Source organism: Zootoca vivipara, chromosome 8 (assembly GCF_963506605.1).
Source record: "Zootoca vivipara chromosome 8, rZooViv1.1, whole genome shotgun sequence".
NCBI lineage: Eukaryota > Metazoa > Chordata > Lepidosauria > Squamata > Lacertidae > Zootoca > Zootoca vivipara.
This window is the reverse complement of record NC_083283.1, coordinates 45,821,978-45,836,400: the sequence shown is the minus strand read 5'-3', so window position 1 is coordinate 45,836,400 and position 14,423 is coordinate 45,821,978.

The following is a 14,423-nucleotide window of genomic DNA, read 5'->3' as shown; positions in this document are numbered from 1 at the left end:
TGTAACTGAACGAAGAAAGGTTGCCTTATCACAAGCTAATGTGTTCCAACTTAATGAAGTGGCTAAGGAAAGAGACTTTCCAGTTTTTGAGCACATGCATGTCTACCACCAAAGTAAAGGATGGGGAAGTTTGTAAGTATTGAATGAAGGGGCTATATTTGGGAGTGAGAGCTCCACCTCCTCTGGAACCCTGCAACAAAGAGGATTTTCATGACACAGCTTTATCACGTGCAGTGCCGGATTTATGTACAGTATAGGCTAAGTAGGCTGAAGCCTAGGGCCTCTAAATCTAGGGGGCCTCGCCAGCCCTCCCGCTCCCCAGTGGGCAATCTCCCCTTTCCCAAAATTGCAAACCCAAGACTTCATGTGAGGGCAGGGCAAGTCAGGCCCAGCAACTATTAGACTCAGGGCTAGCCAGTGGGGCCCAATTTGAAGCAGTGGGGTGCAATTTGATTTTTATTTTATTTTTTGTAGGGCCCCAGTTCACAGCCAAAGTCTGCAAAATCTTATAAATATAAATAAAATCCTTCTAGATTGCCCTGGTGCAGGGGCTCCCTTAGGAGCGGCCCGCAGGGCCCAATTCGGCCCAATTGCTCCAATTGCCTTAAGGTCAGCCCTGATGAGACTGTGGAGGGGTTGGACTGACAAGCCCTGCACCTTCTAGGTACCTGGTGTCACCATTCAGAGTACAGACTCAATGATTTGTTATGGAAATAAAGGGGGGCACTTACTGGAAATCATTTTTGTCACCTCTTCCCCCCCCCAAGCCCCAAGACAATGAGCCCAGCCACCTTTTATTCACACACCAGTCGCATAAGCACTACACTACAGCATGGCCATAAACGTGTACGTTCAACCGCTGAAAAATACACCCAATATGTAGCAAAGGAGATTTTTGTTACAGCTTTATGAATGAATACTGTGTTTTATGAATGGACTCTGTATTTTGTGAATTACCTAAGAGCCCCCAATAGGGAGCTCCAGAATCTGACAGCTAACCAATTGGGTCCTACCAAACAGTGACCCCTAACAGTGCTGAAAGCAGGTAACCAGAAGGGAATGCTTCAGCTCAGCCTTTGCACTGTTGACTGAACACCCCCTGCTGTGCAGATAATGGAGAAAGCTCGTAAATTGTATCCCTTCTGGCATCCTGGCCAACTCTATTATGCTGGTGCACCAGAAGCACAGAATAGCAGCAAATAAAATCCGCTCATACGTCAGCAACTGATAAGACTTGTCAACCAACATCATCATAATTTATTATGGTCAAAGACCGGCTTGAAAAGCACAACCGGGACACCTTTCACAAGAATAAAATATACATTTAAAGCAGTGTACAACAAAAGCTTAATGATTAAAATCTAAGATAAGCGCATAAACACATAAAGTCCTAAAAATTTGGGCTGCCATACAAATTGGCCCTGACACCCTGGAGGCTGACTTCGACTGTTTTCCTAGCAAACTAATTTATTTCGGGGGGTGGTCTGGCCCTGCAAATCTGTGCGCAGAATCTGGCGACCATCCAGGTCATCTTATGGTCTTTGCCTAAGAGGAGAAAATTGAGTTTAGACTTATCCGGAAAGTCAGCAAGTCTCACCAGCAGGGGTCAATGGTATCTCTGCGTACCTCATCATAAAAGGGACATCTAAAAATAAATGTTCGGGGCCTCCTATTTCCCCTAATGGGCAGGCGCAAAGTCTTTGAGCATACGGGACTTTTCCAAATGCTCCTTCCAAAACTAGTGAGGGCAAGGCCGAGCTTCTGGCTAGAGTAAAGGCCCTTCCTATGTTTCTTGATACAAGAAAATAGAGATTTGCTGCTGGAGCTGCAACATACCTCTCATTTTCTGCCAGTTCTTCCAAAGTCTTCCTAAATTGTTGTTGTTTAGTCGTTTAGTCGTGTCCGACTCTTCGTGACCCCATGGACCATAGCACGCCAGGCACTCCTGTCTTCCACTGCCTCCCGCAGTTTGGTCAAACTCATGTTCATAGTTTCAACAACACTGTCCAACCACTGTCCTAACCACTGTCCTAAATTATAAAGCTCCAAAATACAGGCCAAAAGGGAGCAGGTCTGGGAAGAGCGAGGCATACAATGGGCACCATCAGTGAAAAGGCTCTGCTCTGTGTAACTCCTGCCCTGTCATTTGATAGAGTGCCCACTTGCCCTCCTTCTTGACATGAAATGCTCTCTATTGGAGTCTCCAGGTCCAGTACAAAGACCATAAGAAGGGAGAGCAGGAACTTTGAAGTTCCCAAAAGCTATTAAGCAAGCAAGTACACAGGTCACCTTTGTCACAGTCAGGACGCCTATGTCCTGACCAGGCCTGTACCCAACCTTGTTTTTGTACAATCTTGTTTGTCCTCAGTAACCAAAATTATATAAAGCAGGAAAGTTGTTTTCCTTCATTTGCAAGGAATCGTACAAAACGAAGTGGCAGGGTAGCAACAGAAAGCAAACTAAAAATGTTTTTGCAGTACATCAAAACTATCCAGCAATATCAAGTTATAGGAAAACTGGTGCTATTAACAGTAATCCTTCTAGTTGGTTAATTGGTTCGGCAACCTCCATGCACATGACGTTTGATGCTAATTATTTCCCCCAAGAGTTAAATTATAAGTAATCAGAGGCAGCTACAGGAGAGCTATGAGATTCAGGTGAGGGTCAGATGCCTTGTCAATCCCAGCAGGTATATAAGAGGACAACCTGGCCTGCCTAGGCAGAGGAGAAGCCTAGTGTGGAAGACTTGCGCATAGTATGCAGATTTGAAAGGGCCACAAAGTGTAAACCACTCAAAAGTTATGCTGACAAGTTTGCTGAAAACAGTCAAAGCAGATACAGCTGTTGTTAGTAACTCAGAGAAGGTTTGGGAACCTTCAAGCTTCCAAGAGGTCCAAAGTTTAACCTCAGAGGATGCTGAGCCATGGTTAAATGCCATGAAAGCTGAACTTGATTCCTTAGAGAGGAACAAGACCTGGGAACTAGTTCCAGGGCTGCCCAGGTCACAAATGGTTTACAAAGTTCAGTTATTGCAAAAGTTTTTCAGTGTTAATTTTATGCAGTTTTTTTAAAAAATCACCATGGTATTTAACAATAATATATTATGTGCTTTAGAGGAGAAATTGTGAATTGTAGAATTTTAAATACTTGTTGTCATCCTTGGCTTTACTCAATTTTGTTTATAACATTCTTCCATTTTCTTCTAGTTGTGAAGGTGGGGGATAGGGAGGAGCCTCACAAGTGGAGTAGCCTAGGGCCTCTCTTCATCTAAATCTGGCCCTGATCATGTGTCATAAAACAAAGGCTGACAAATAGAAGGCTGCCTAGCCTCTTTCTGTTTTTCCTATGGGAGGAACACAGAGGGACAGATTTGCCCATTCGTCTAAACTATTGGTTGTATATTGTCTAGAGTAGACTCCATTGTAAAGCTTGATGATTAAGCCCCTTTGTGGGAAGAAACGCTGGTTGTACCGGAACAGTGTCTGGGTGTTGGTTTATAAGTTAATGTTGTTTCTACTAATACATGATTGACGGAAAGAAAAAGACTACTTCTCTGATTTATTTGTTTGCTTGTCCACACTCCTTACTCTGGAGTAGTTGCCTTTGGTGTTATATTTTTGTATGATTTTACAGCTGTATCATGGCAAGGACTTGGTAGTTTCAATGGCTCCCTCATTGTGCATGAAGTCAAATGGTTGGTGGCAGCTCAAAGCTCTGATTTGCTCTTTCCTTGAGTTCAGCTTCTGAACACCCATTTCCCATGCCTGTTGTTGTTGTTGCTGCTGCTGCTGCTTTATTTCCCCTATTTAGCTACCATAAACCATGGCATTCTGGATATCTGATTAGGGTGAGAATCAGATTGCTAAATTTCATCCTTTGGGACTATTTCTCTGCAACCCAGTATTTGTGCTATTCAGTTCCACTGGTTTCCATTTCATCCTCTAGACCAGGCATCCCCAAACTTCGGCCCTCCAGATGTTTTGGACTACAATTCCCATCATCCCTGACCACTGGTACTGTTAGCGAGGGATCATGGGAGTTGTAGGCCAAAACATCTGGAGGGCCGCAGTTTGGGGATGCCTGCTCTAGACTGTTTAACATCTATGTAAAAATATTGGGGTCATCCAGGAGGTTAATGGCTGTGGGAAGGGCCGAGACTCGGTGGTAGAGCATCTGCATTGTATGCAGAATGTCCCAAGTTCAATCCTCCTGCCTGAAACCTTGGAGACCCACTTCCAGTCAGTTTAGGCAGCACTGAGCAAGATGGGGCAATGGTCTTACTCAGTAGAAGGTTCCTATCCAGCTTCCTGGGTTCTTATCCAGCTCTTTCACATCAACCTGTTATAGAAATGCAGTTAATATGCATGTTTTTAGCTTTGTAAATGGCTGCAGGGAAGTCTAAGCAGCCTAGGAACTATTGGAGGCAGGTGGAGAAGAGAATTTAGGTTTCTCTCTCTCTGCCACAGTCCTGGGGGAAATGCTTATCATATGCTACTATTTGTATTTCAAGGGAAGCATCTATTGGCATCCCTGGCTTCTGATAACTGGTTTTTGATGGGATCATGGCAGAGAGAGAAAGAGTTAAACTCTTCTCCTCACCCCCATGACCCCAAAGCTGTTCAGGTTTCTTTATGGCTGCTACTTACACAACAAAAACATGTACATTAACTGCATTCACACATTTTAGGTCACATTCTACCTTGGCCCTAGGTCTTGTTATTTTCCTCTTTGCTGGATAGTTTCACTCATTTTGCTGTTGTACTGGTATTTATTTTGCTCTTTTAATGAATGTGTATTGGGGGGTTCACTGGTTTGGTTTGTTTAGCATTGTGTGCTTGATTTTGTCTTGTTGCTTTTAATTTGCAAGCCGCTATTGAATTGTGGGCAGAAATATCCATCCAAGGCCAATCAAGTCCTCTTTTTATTTTGCTTTATTTTACCGTTGTTCTCACCGTCACAAGTGGTGACATTTGGTTGTCGTCTATCAGAACAAAGCATTGCACAAGAGAAAATTGCGAAACAGGGTTATTTGTCAAGCATGTTACTTGTCAGGAAAGATCTATGAGTTCTAGCTGATAAAAAGAATCTATGGGTTGTAGCCAAAGCTAGTCCTACTCAGAGTAGACACATTGAAGTTAGTGAACCCAAGGTCATCATGTTCACGAACTTCAATGGGTCCTCTCAGAGCTGGACTAATGTTGGAGACAACCCCATGTTTTTGAAAACATTGTAACACATCCATCAGAACATAGATTAGTGTATGTAAACTGATAAAATGCATGTAAAATGTACATTCTGCTAGATGCAATATGAGTGTATCTTCCCCAACCACCCCATTAATTGGCTTGACTATTTATTTCTGATTAGCATATCCTTTGCCTAACAGTTCCATCTGAACTATCTTCATAACATTGTAGTGTTTAATCTCACATTTTGAAGTATTGTTTGCCCTTCTGTTTTTATGCAGATGTGTGGGAAGCATGTCTTGCACTGTATTTTGGATCTGTGTGCCTGCAGAATCTCAAATCTAAATTCCAGGGGAGATCTACAAGAAAAACAATTTTGAAAGAAGAGACAAGACAAATCAGAGGTCCTAATTCCCTCTACTGCGACTCTCCAAGCTGTGATGGCTTATGTAGCCAAAACAGAACCACCTAAAACAAAGAGGAGAGAGAATCTAGCTGCCCATCGGACTGGTGTTTTCTCTTTAATCCAGCGCTGTCTCAGTTCTGACTCCTTGTCTCCCAGAAGACCTTACTGGGCTTTCTGCTGCAAAATTATTTTGTCCCAACAAGCAACAGATGGATTTTCACTTTATGTAGCTTCACTTTTTTGTTACAGTCAGCACCACTGGTTCACTCTGATGTGCATTATGTGCCCATTTGGTTAGGTGTCTCATTATAATCTTCATTGTTTTTTCATAAACTTTTCCCTTTCCCTCTTTTAAGAACAATAAACAATAGTGGCACTGTGGTGTGTGACCCACTTCAGGACATTTCTGGATCCAACCATCCAGTCAAAAAACTATGTTTTAGACTATTTTCAATTAATACATGAAAACGCTTGAAAAATACTGTGATTGGGTTGAACCCCCAATTCCCTGACTTACCATATCAGATGAAATCTCAAAACGTGCCAATTAGCCAAGGCTCAAATTACTTATCTTTGTGACAGCCCCCTTACCTTTGGTTTTAGAAGACTATGGGGAGCATGAACTGATAAAGTATGGGGGGAGGGATACAGGGTTGGCTTTCTTTACGTCATGGGGGGGGTGGCTATAGTGAAGAACCACAAGATATCCTGTGGCATACCTGTTTTCTCTGTAAAAGCCCAAAATAACAGTGTCTGTATATGAGTGAGGGGAAGAGAGCAGAATAGTACTGTATACCCTTAAAACCCAGAGATCTTCTGTTCTCCTTGATTCTAAACTTAGCTCTGCCACTGGTCCAACCGTACGGATGACTCATTCGACTTCCTTGGATTTAAATCATCCGTCTTAGAAAACCTGTTAAAGAAATACGTCACAGAAAATTAAATGTTGTCTCTAAGTTTAGCTATGCTGTCCAGAGTATAAATATTTTAACTTTCATGAATTCCTATCTCCTTTTCGTCTGAAAAGCTTGTTTATAAAGAAAAAGAAAGTTTAATGTGCAGTTTTATGGATCGTTTTAATGTGCAGTTTTATAGATCGACTCTTTTATTCTTAGGTTTTTGACGTAACAGCCCACAATTGATTACAACTTTAACCATGTTCAAGGTTGTTTCATTCCAGCACAGCCCACACAATGTTCATTCTCTCTGGCTTTGAGGTGTTGCTTGTCTAAATAAAAAAAAAGACAATTCTTGAGCCCTCCTGATAGCATTCTGCCATTAAACTGTTACTCAATTCAGGGCCATAGACAGGATAGCTCAGTGGCATACAGTGAAATTTTTTATAGGGAAACAGGGCCAGAAACAGTTGTGTTACTTTTTGCAATAAAGAATTCTGTACAAACTATCTGCCATGTGCAATTTTTTTCGACTGGGAAGCACCCTTGACAGCTACACCCAGTGGTCATGTTCCCCAATATACCCCACCAAGAGGTTTGTTGTGGTAGGGGAGGCCTCTTGTCAGTGCACCTTGTACCTCCCTACTGGCAAGGGGGTCAAAGCCACAGCTGACCCAATAGAAGAAGGCAGTCGCCTCCACAGGGCCTTTCGACACACACAAGGAAAACAATTATCCATCAGTGTTGCAGACTGTGAATGGCAGCAGCTATGCAAGTCTTGGGCAGTGTTTTTCACATTGTCTGGTACGTCGTCCTTGTTCAAACTGGCCCCTCCCTACCCATAATTCTAGGTCTAGAGACACACAAATGGTGCAGTTCTTCACTGTGGTTTCATAAACCAATGTCATTTATAAAGCTGGTGATCTTTTAAAAGTTTGAGGCCTGTGTGGCACTATTCTGTGGCCTGATTTGCCACTTGACATCAGGGTAATGCAGTAGAACAGGGAAGTCTTGCAGACAGAGTATATGTGCTTTGGATTTAAGTCCTTCCTGGTCACCGGTCATGTGCTCATCGTAAGGTCTTGTGCATGTTTGCTCACGGCCTCAAAAGTACTACCCACAATATGGGAACAATGGTAGTCTACCCCACATGGTTGCTGTGAGAGGAAAATGCAATGAAGAAAATTAAATGTGCTAGATAAATAGCTGTTGGATACAGGACAGTCTTGAGCAGGTCGGGCGCCCTGGCACTGAGGGGCAGAGATCGCTCCGGCGCCCCCGCCCTCACAGGGCACAGCATGGTTTCCGCACAGCTTCGCCTACCAGCCTGGCGCCCTTGCGCACCGCGCCACCAGGAGTCTACCTAGAGCCGGCCCTGGTTGGATACCACCTTTTAATCGGTGAATGCTGCTACATTTTTGCAACTTTCCTTCCAGGGAAAATTGTATATGTATAGAATTCTTATTTGCAATGTTTGAAAAATTGAGTGCAATTTTTTTTTTAGTTTGCCTTAAGGAACTGGACAACTTTCAATACCCTGGTGAACTACCTTGATGGTTTCCATTTTATGGCCAAGGCAGGGTGGGGTATGTTCTAGGTTAAAAACTTTAGAAGATAAGAAGATACTGCTGGATCAGGCTAATGACCCATCTAGTCCAGCATTCTCATAGTGACCTGCCAGATGCCTATGGGAAGCCTGAAATCAGGATTTGACCACAACAGCACTCTCCTCACTCGTATCAGACCTGGCTTTCTGGTCCAAGCAACAGAGCATCCAAGATAACAATTCTGAGTTCTGGCTGCAGAGAATTCGGGCCTCCCAGAAGAGCATGGTGAGGTGAGAAGGAGGTGGTATTCTGCAGCTTTTAACGTTTATGGGCATCCCATGGAAAAAAAGAGTTGATGCTTTTCCCTTGTTGCTCTCAAGGTGTTTTATTTGTCAACAGGTTGCTGGAAAAAGGGAGCAATGAGGATGAGTTTTTATTTGTGCCACAATAGGGTGTTCTGGATCAGCCACATGGCAGCAAACACAAGGGCTGGAACACAACATGGCCTTAGCCAGTGGCTGACCATCTGACGGGGAGACAGGTCGGCATGGCATGACTTGGAACTGTCTCCTGCCAACTGTTTTTCAGTATGGTTGGATTCAGCAGTGCTGGGATGATTTGAGGCTGTTGAAATAACAAGTCCTGGTTTTGGAGTTATACAGCACATTGGTGGAGGCATATTTTATGATCAAATGCATTTATACCATGCATAGTTGGGAAGGGGTTGGCCCTAGGGACTTAAGCAAAGCCCAAAAGGAAATGAATTGAAACCTACATTTGGCATTGTCCATGATGGAGGGAAGTATATGTCTCACTCTGAAATTAAACGTTCTAGGGAAGAACTGCACAGGACAGATGGGATCTATTGGGCTGATATCAGTAATGATATCTACCCACAAACATCACAAGAACTTTATGGTTGCTCAGCATAATATTGTGTTAATGTGTCTGGTGGAAGGAAGGAAGGAAGGAAGGAAGGAAGGAAGGAAGGAAGGAAGGAAGGAAGGAAGGAAGGAAGGAAGGAAGGAAGAGTAGCTGTCATGGCTGTTGCCTTGAGGCACTAATAAGTTCCTTTGTGTGTGCTGGAAAATCAGGGTATTATAGAGGTCCTCTTTGGATGCAAATCACTGTTCATTTAATATCCTCCTGTCAGGAGAAAAGATCTCCCAGAGACTGGATCATGACATACACACCAGCCCAGAGCAATCCATACAATCAATATTTTTGTTTGTTGTTAACTAGATGTTAACCTCATTAAATCTGCTCATTGGAGGTCAGGTAATTGTCCCCTAACACCCTAGCATCTCACTGGCTTGAATGGAACTAACTCAAGTTCTGTAACTTTTCCTTCTGCACCAGTGGGTCTCACTTCCAAGTATCACAGCGTCAAGGCAACTTTTCCAAACTCGGGATTTTTACTGAAGCAGCAGCAGCACATCATCTTGGAGTGGGCCTGTTGCTCCTGCTGCTGCTGCTGCTGCTGCTGTTTCTACGACTTCCTAGTTTTGCCATCTTGGAGTGGCTTGATTATTTCTGGTACTGAACAAAGAAACATAGGTGGGTTGTTTTTCTTTAATTTAAATGTGGAGGAGCTTTTTATACTCTAGCTAAGAACAGTTTCTAATCTGCTGGAATGATGGTAATTTACAAGCATAACAAGGAGCTGGATTATTTCCAATTAACTGAAGGCTTCCCCTTAGAATACCCTACTACGAATCCTTATGCTGTCAGTTCGACCTGGTTCCCAGGTAGCAGGCACCGTTCTCAAAGGAGCCCCTTAACTCTTCACACCCTGGTGGATGGGACTTGAAGCAACACTTTTTAGAGTAGTGGAGCCATATTTTTGACTGAGTGGTCCTATTGCTGTTTCTTTGTACCCGAGGACAAATAGGTGTAACTTGAAACTGGAGTGCTTAGAGCATTTATAGCATTGGAGAGATGGAATATTTTAAAATGTATCACAACGTTTTGTGCAAAACCTATTATTTAGCACAGTCTTCCCCAGTCTGGTGCCCTCTAGATATTTTGTACAGTGTGACACATCAGCCCCAGCTAGAGGCTGATGGGAGTTGTATTCCAAAACATTTGGAGGGACACAAGTTAGCCACCCATGCTTTAGCACATCCTCTTTATTATAATAAATATTGTGCTGCTGGGAATTCCTGGGCTGTCCATTACTGCTCATTCTTAACCATGTTTCTTAGGGCCCCACAAAATGTCCTTTTTATGGAGTATGTGTCATGCTTTTGTGTCCATGATAGTATCAGGGTGGTTAGATGCATCCTGCTTTCCATGTTGTTTGTGCCTTCTAAGGTTTGGGGACAGTATTTCTGCTTCGTTTCAGTGCATGCCCCATGGTTTCCTACTAAAATCCCATAACTCTTCATATCACAGACATTTGCATGGAGGAGGGCATTTGCCGCTTCTGTTGCACGATAGTGCAAGAGTGCTCCTCCAGATGGCGAGAATGCAGTAACACTGGGCACTCATGACAGAATAGCTAAGAAAGCAGCAGGATGTGCCCACAGCCCATTGTAAATCCACCTCTCGCGCACTCTTAAGGTGTTAATGACAAGTTGTAGAAAACACCCACAAAAAACCACCAGTCTGGAGGGGCCCATGGAAAGTCCTAAAGAAAGTACTAAAGAGACAGACCTGCTGAATTTGCTGGGGTTTATTTCACAGAAAACATGCATGGAATAGAGCTGCAGGCCTGATCACGGATTCACCTCCAGGAGACAGTCTATGTTTACTCCAAAATTAATCCCATCACCTTTTAAATGAGATTTACTCCCCAGTTACGGTAGTAAGCCTGGTTTCAAAAGTGCAGCTCTTGAACACAATCCAGACAAAGCCCGTGCCTAATTCCTACAGAATTCAGTTGTACAAGAGGGCCCAGTGAAGAGTTGAACAGCATGATCCCATTTACTCCGAAGAAAGTCCCCTTGAGGTTTCCTCTGAGAAAGTGTGTAGGATCACACTGCACATCCTATTAATTTCAATGACATTTAAACATGGATGGTAACGTACTTCAGATAGTTGCCCCACATCTGTTCGACTTGACTTTCTAAAGCAGGTGTGGCTAAACTGTGGCCCTCCAGATGTTGTTGGACTACAGTTTCCATCATTCCTGACCATGCTGGGTGGGGCTGGTGGGGCAGCAACAGTCCAACAACATCTGGCAAGCCACAGGTTCCCCATCCCTGCTCTAAAGTCAGATAACTGAGAGACTTAAACCATCGCTTCAACAGCAGCTGCAACAAATTCATTGGAGTGTACATAAGAGCTGGCTATCAAAGTGATTGGAGGGTCCCTATAATAAGTGGGAGAAAGTAAAGCTTTATTTCTCTTTTTTTAAAGAAAAACCTGGTTATTTTGAATGAGTTGGTTGGGGTGGCTTTTGCTTTTGGTTCCTTCTCTTGATTGTGTCTGAAGTTGCAGTTCCAATAATTTCCTACTTGATTATATTGTAGAAGCATCAAATAAGAAAGGTGGGGGAAGAAGAAACCCTACAGGTTAAAATAAAAGGTTATAGATTTTGTTAAAAAATAAAATAATTAGAATCATAATTTAAGAGGTTATTTCCTGGTGGAAATCCATTTGCACTGTCTCCCCCAAACATTAGACGAAATGGCATTGTTTACAAAAATTTATTAATACAAACTTTACACACTTTGAAATAACAGTTCTCAAAGTCCTATTGATGGAAACCACGGGTGTTTTACTACTTTTTGCTGTAGTGCTTTTTTGATACTCAAGTTGCTACACAGAAGGAAGAAAAAATATATAGATATAGATATCTCCAAAATACTAACATCTAACCTCAGTGATCACTGGATTTCCAATTGGATCCATGGGATTTAAGGCTCTTGGCGACAGAGGATAGCTATCCTAGACAGGCGACCACGGGCTGTGTGGAGAAACGTTACGCTCGCAGACTGACTGAAACTGACTAGCCCACTGGACTAGCAAGGCGAAGCTGAGCACGACTAGCACGTCAAAACAGAGCCCCTAGAGGTCGCCGTCGCGTCATCGCACCAAACATGGGACACAAACACACAGCAAGAGGTCCTGCCCGTTGTCCTCGTCAAAGGAACAACTTGCGAGGCTTGGAGGAATTCAAGAGACTTAACACCAAAAGAAGGGAAGGGAAGGGGGGGAGCGAAAAGAAAGAAATGCAAGCTGATGTGTTGCAGCATTGTAGGGCCACTAAATAGCCATCTGTGAACTCGTGGCGATTTAAAAGGCGAAGGGAAGGCACGAAAAGCTGCAAACGGCATCCTGCGTCACATGGCCTGAAGAGAATGCAAAATTCAAGTAAGATTGATCTCATACACACCACTCAGGCATCAGATCGAAGGCCCTCGACGGCTGCGCTACCGCTGGCTGCAGCCGTAGCCCGCCTGGGACCTGCATGCAAACTCGATTGGGTTTGCTGTGATGGATTAACTCGGGGCCCGGATCAGACAGGGGGAAGTCTGACGGGTGAGGCGGACGCCTTTTCTCTGCTCGACGGCTGAGTGGCTCGTAAAGCAAGACGAGGCGCTGGGTTCTAGGAGGCGCTGGCGTGCACCTCCGCCCCGGCTTTGCCCTTAGGAGACGCGTTCCATTCATTTCAACGGGGAGCCCGCTGCTAACTGCCGTCGGGATCAGAGTGCCAATCTCTCAAGAGCTTCCAGATCTCCCCACCACCCGTTTTCAGTAGCCGAGGAGCTGGGAATCCTGCTGACGATTCTCACAGGCTAAACTCCCCCTTTTCTCGGAAAAAACAAGGGGCATTCATAACAGGGCTGTCGTTTCAGACACCAATGATAATTCTACGTTAAAGTTACGGGGCGGGCACATGTGCGCTGTGCATTTTAAAGCAGTTTCCTACCCCTTGAAGCGGTCACGGCGTCCCTCAAAGAATTCTGGGAACCGTAGTTTCTTAAGAGTGCTGAGAGTTGCTAGGAGTGACCCCTGTTGTTCCCCTCAAAGAGCTACAGTTGTCAGAACTCCCTGAGTAGAGGGGCTGATTGTTAAACAACTCTGACAATCGTAGCTCTGTGAGGGGAATAGTGCGTCTCTCCAAACAAGGCTCAGCACCCTTAACAAACTACAGCTCCCGGGATTCTTTGCGGGGTGCGATGCTGCTTTCAATGTACAGCGCAGCTATTTGTTGCAGGTACTCTTTCATATACCCCATAATAACTAGAAGCAATGTCATCAACACAGAAAAAAGGTTGCCTTCTCCCCTCTTCTATTTAATTTTTTGAAGCAAAGGAGGCTGTCCATAGCATGGTCATACCTGTATTTGTCCTGCTTTTAAATTTACTAACTAGAGAGGTGTAAAATACAGGTAAGATACAGGAGGAAGAATCACACGGAATTGGAAACCTGGGCAACTTTTTAACCTGGGAGATATGTTTTGCATCAAGGTTAGGTTTTCATCCCTTTGACTTCAGTTGAACAGTCAAGCAAAATCCCACTGCTAAAAAAGGATATTTCTTTCCAACACATGAATGAAAGGTGACAACCTAAATGGATTTAGATCCAAGTCCCGCAACTCAACAAGGAGATCTGGAATGGGGACTCTAGAAATAAGACGCCCACCCGTTTGGTCGAGTCTGAGCTGCGAGAGACCAAATTAATCCGATGCCACCCTATGATTGAAGCCGATTGACACCCTGATCCTTTAAGGCGCATTGCACCCGACAGACGAAATCTCAAAAGGTACTCAGCTCGTTAAAGCAATGGTGCCGTCGAGACAGGACCCTGGGAAGAAAGGCCCCTGGGTCCCTAAATACAGTAGGGCTGGCAGCGGTCAGGGATGGTGGGAATTGCGGTCCAACAACAGCTGGGGACCCAAGTTTGAGAAACACTGTTCTAGAATGACCTACTGCACCACTGTGTTAGAGAACCCTCAACAAATATGTTTTCCATTGAAATGAATGGGACGTCCTTCTGGATAAGTCTGCTGACTTAAAAATGCTAAGTTCCCTTGATTTCAGTGGGAACAGAGAGGGGGGCGGGGTGTTGCTTGTTCTTTGAGCAGCTTCCGTTCATTCATACCTGTGACTGGCGCCGTGCGCAGGCGCATCCCAAATAAGTGTGAATGAACAGAAGGCAGGACAAAGACCATCAACGAGAATGGACGGTTTGGAACTGCAACCTTCAGCCCCATTGAGTTCAGCAGAACTAGATCGGCTTCGAACCACCCTATTTACATTTGGCAGTTAATTCTCTGGAGGACAGAGGGGGGAAAACAAGTCCCTTCTGAGTTGGGACTATTTCAATACCCACTGCACACAATCCAAGGGATTATTTCAATGCCCTCCACACACTTCACACACAAATACAAACGCACGCGCAGGCGCACACGCACTCACATGTCAAGGTCCCCGTCCCC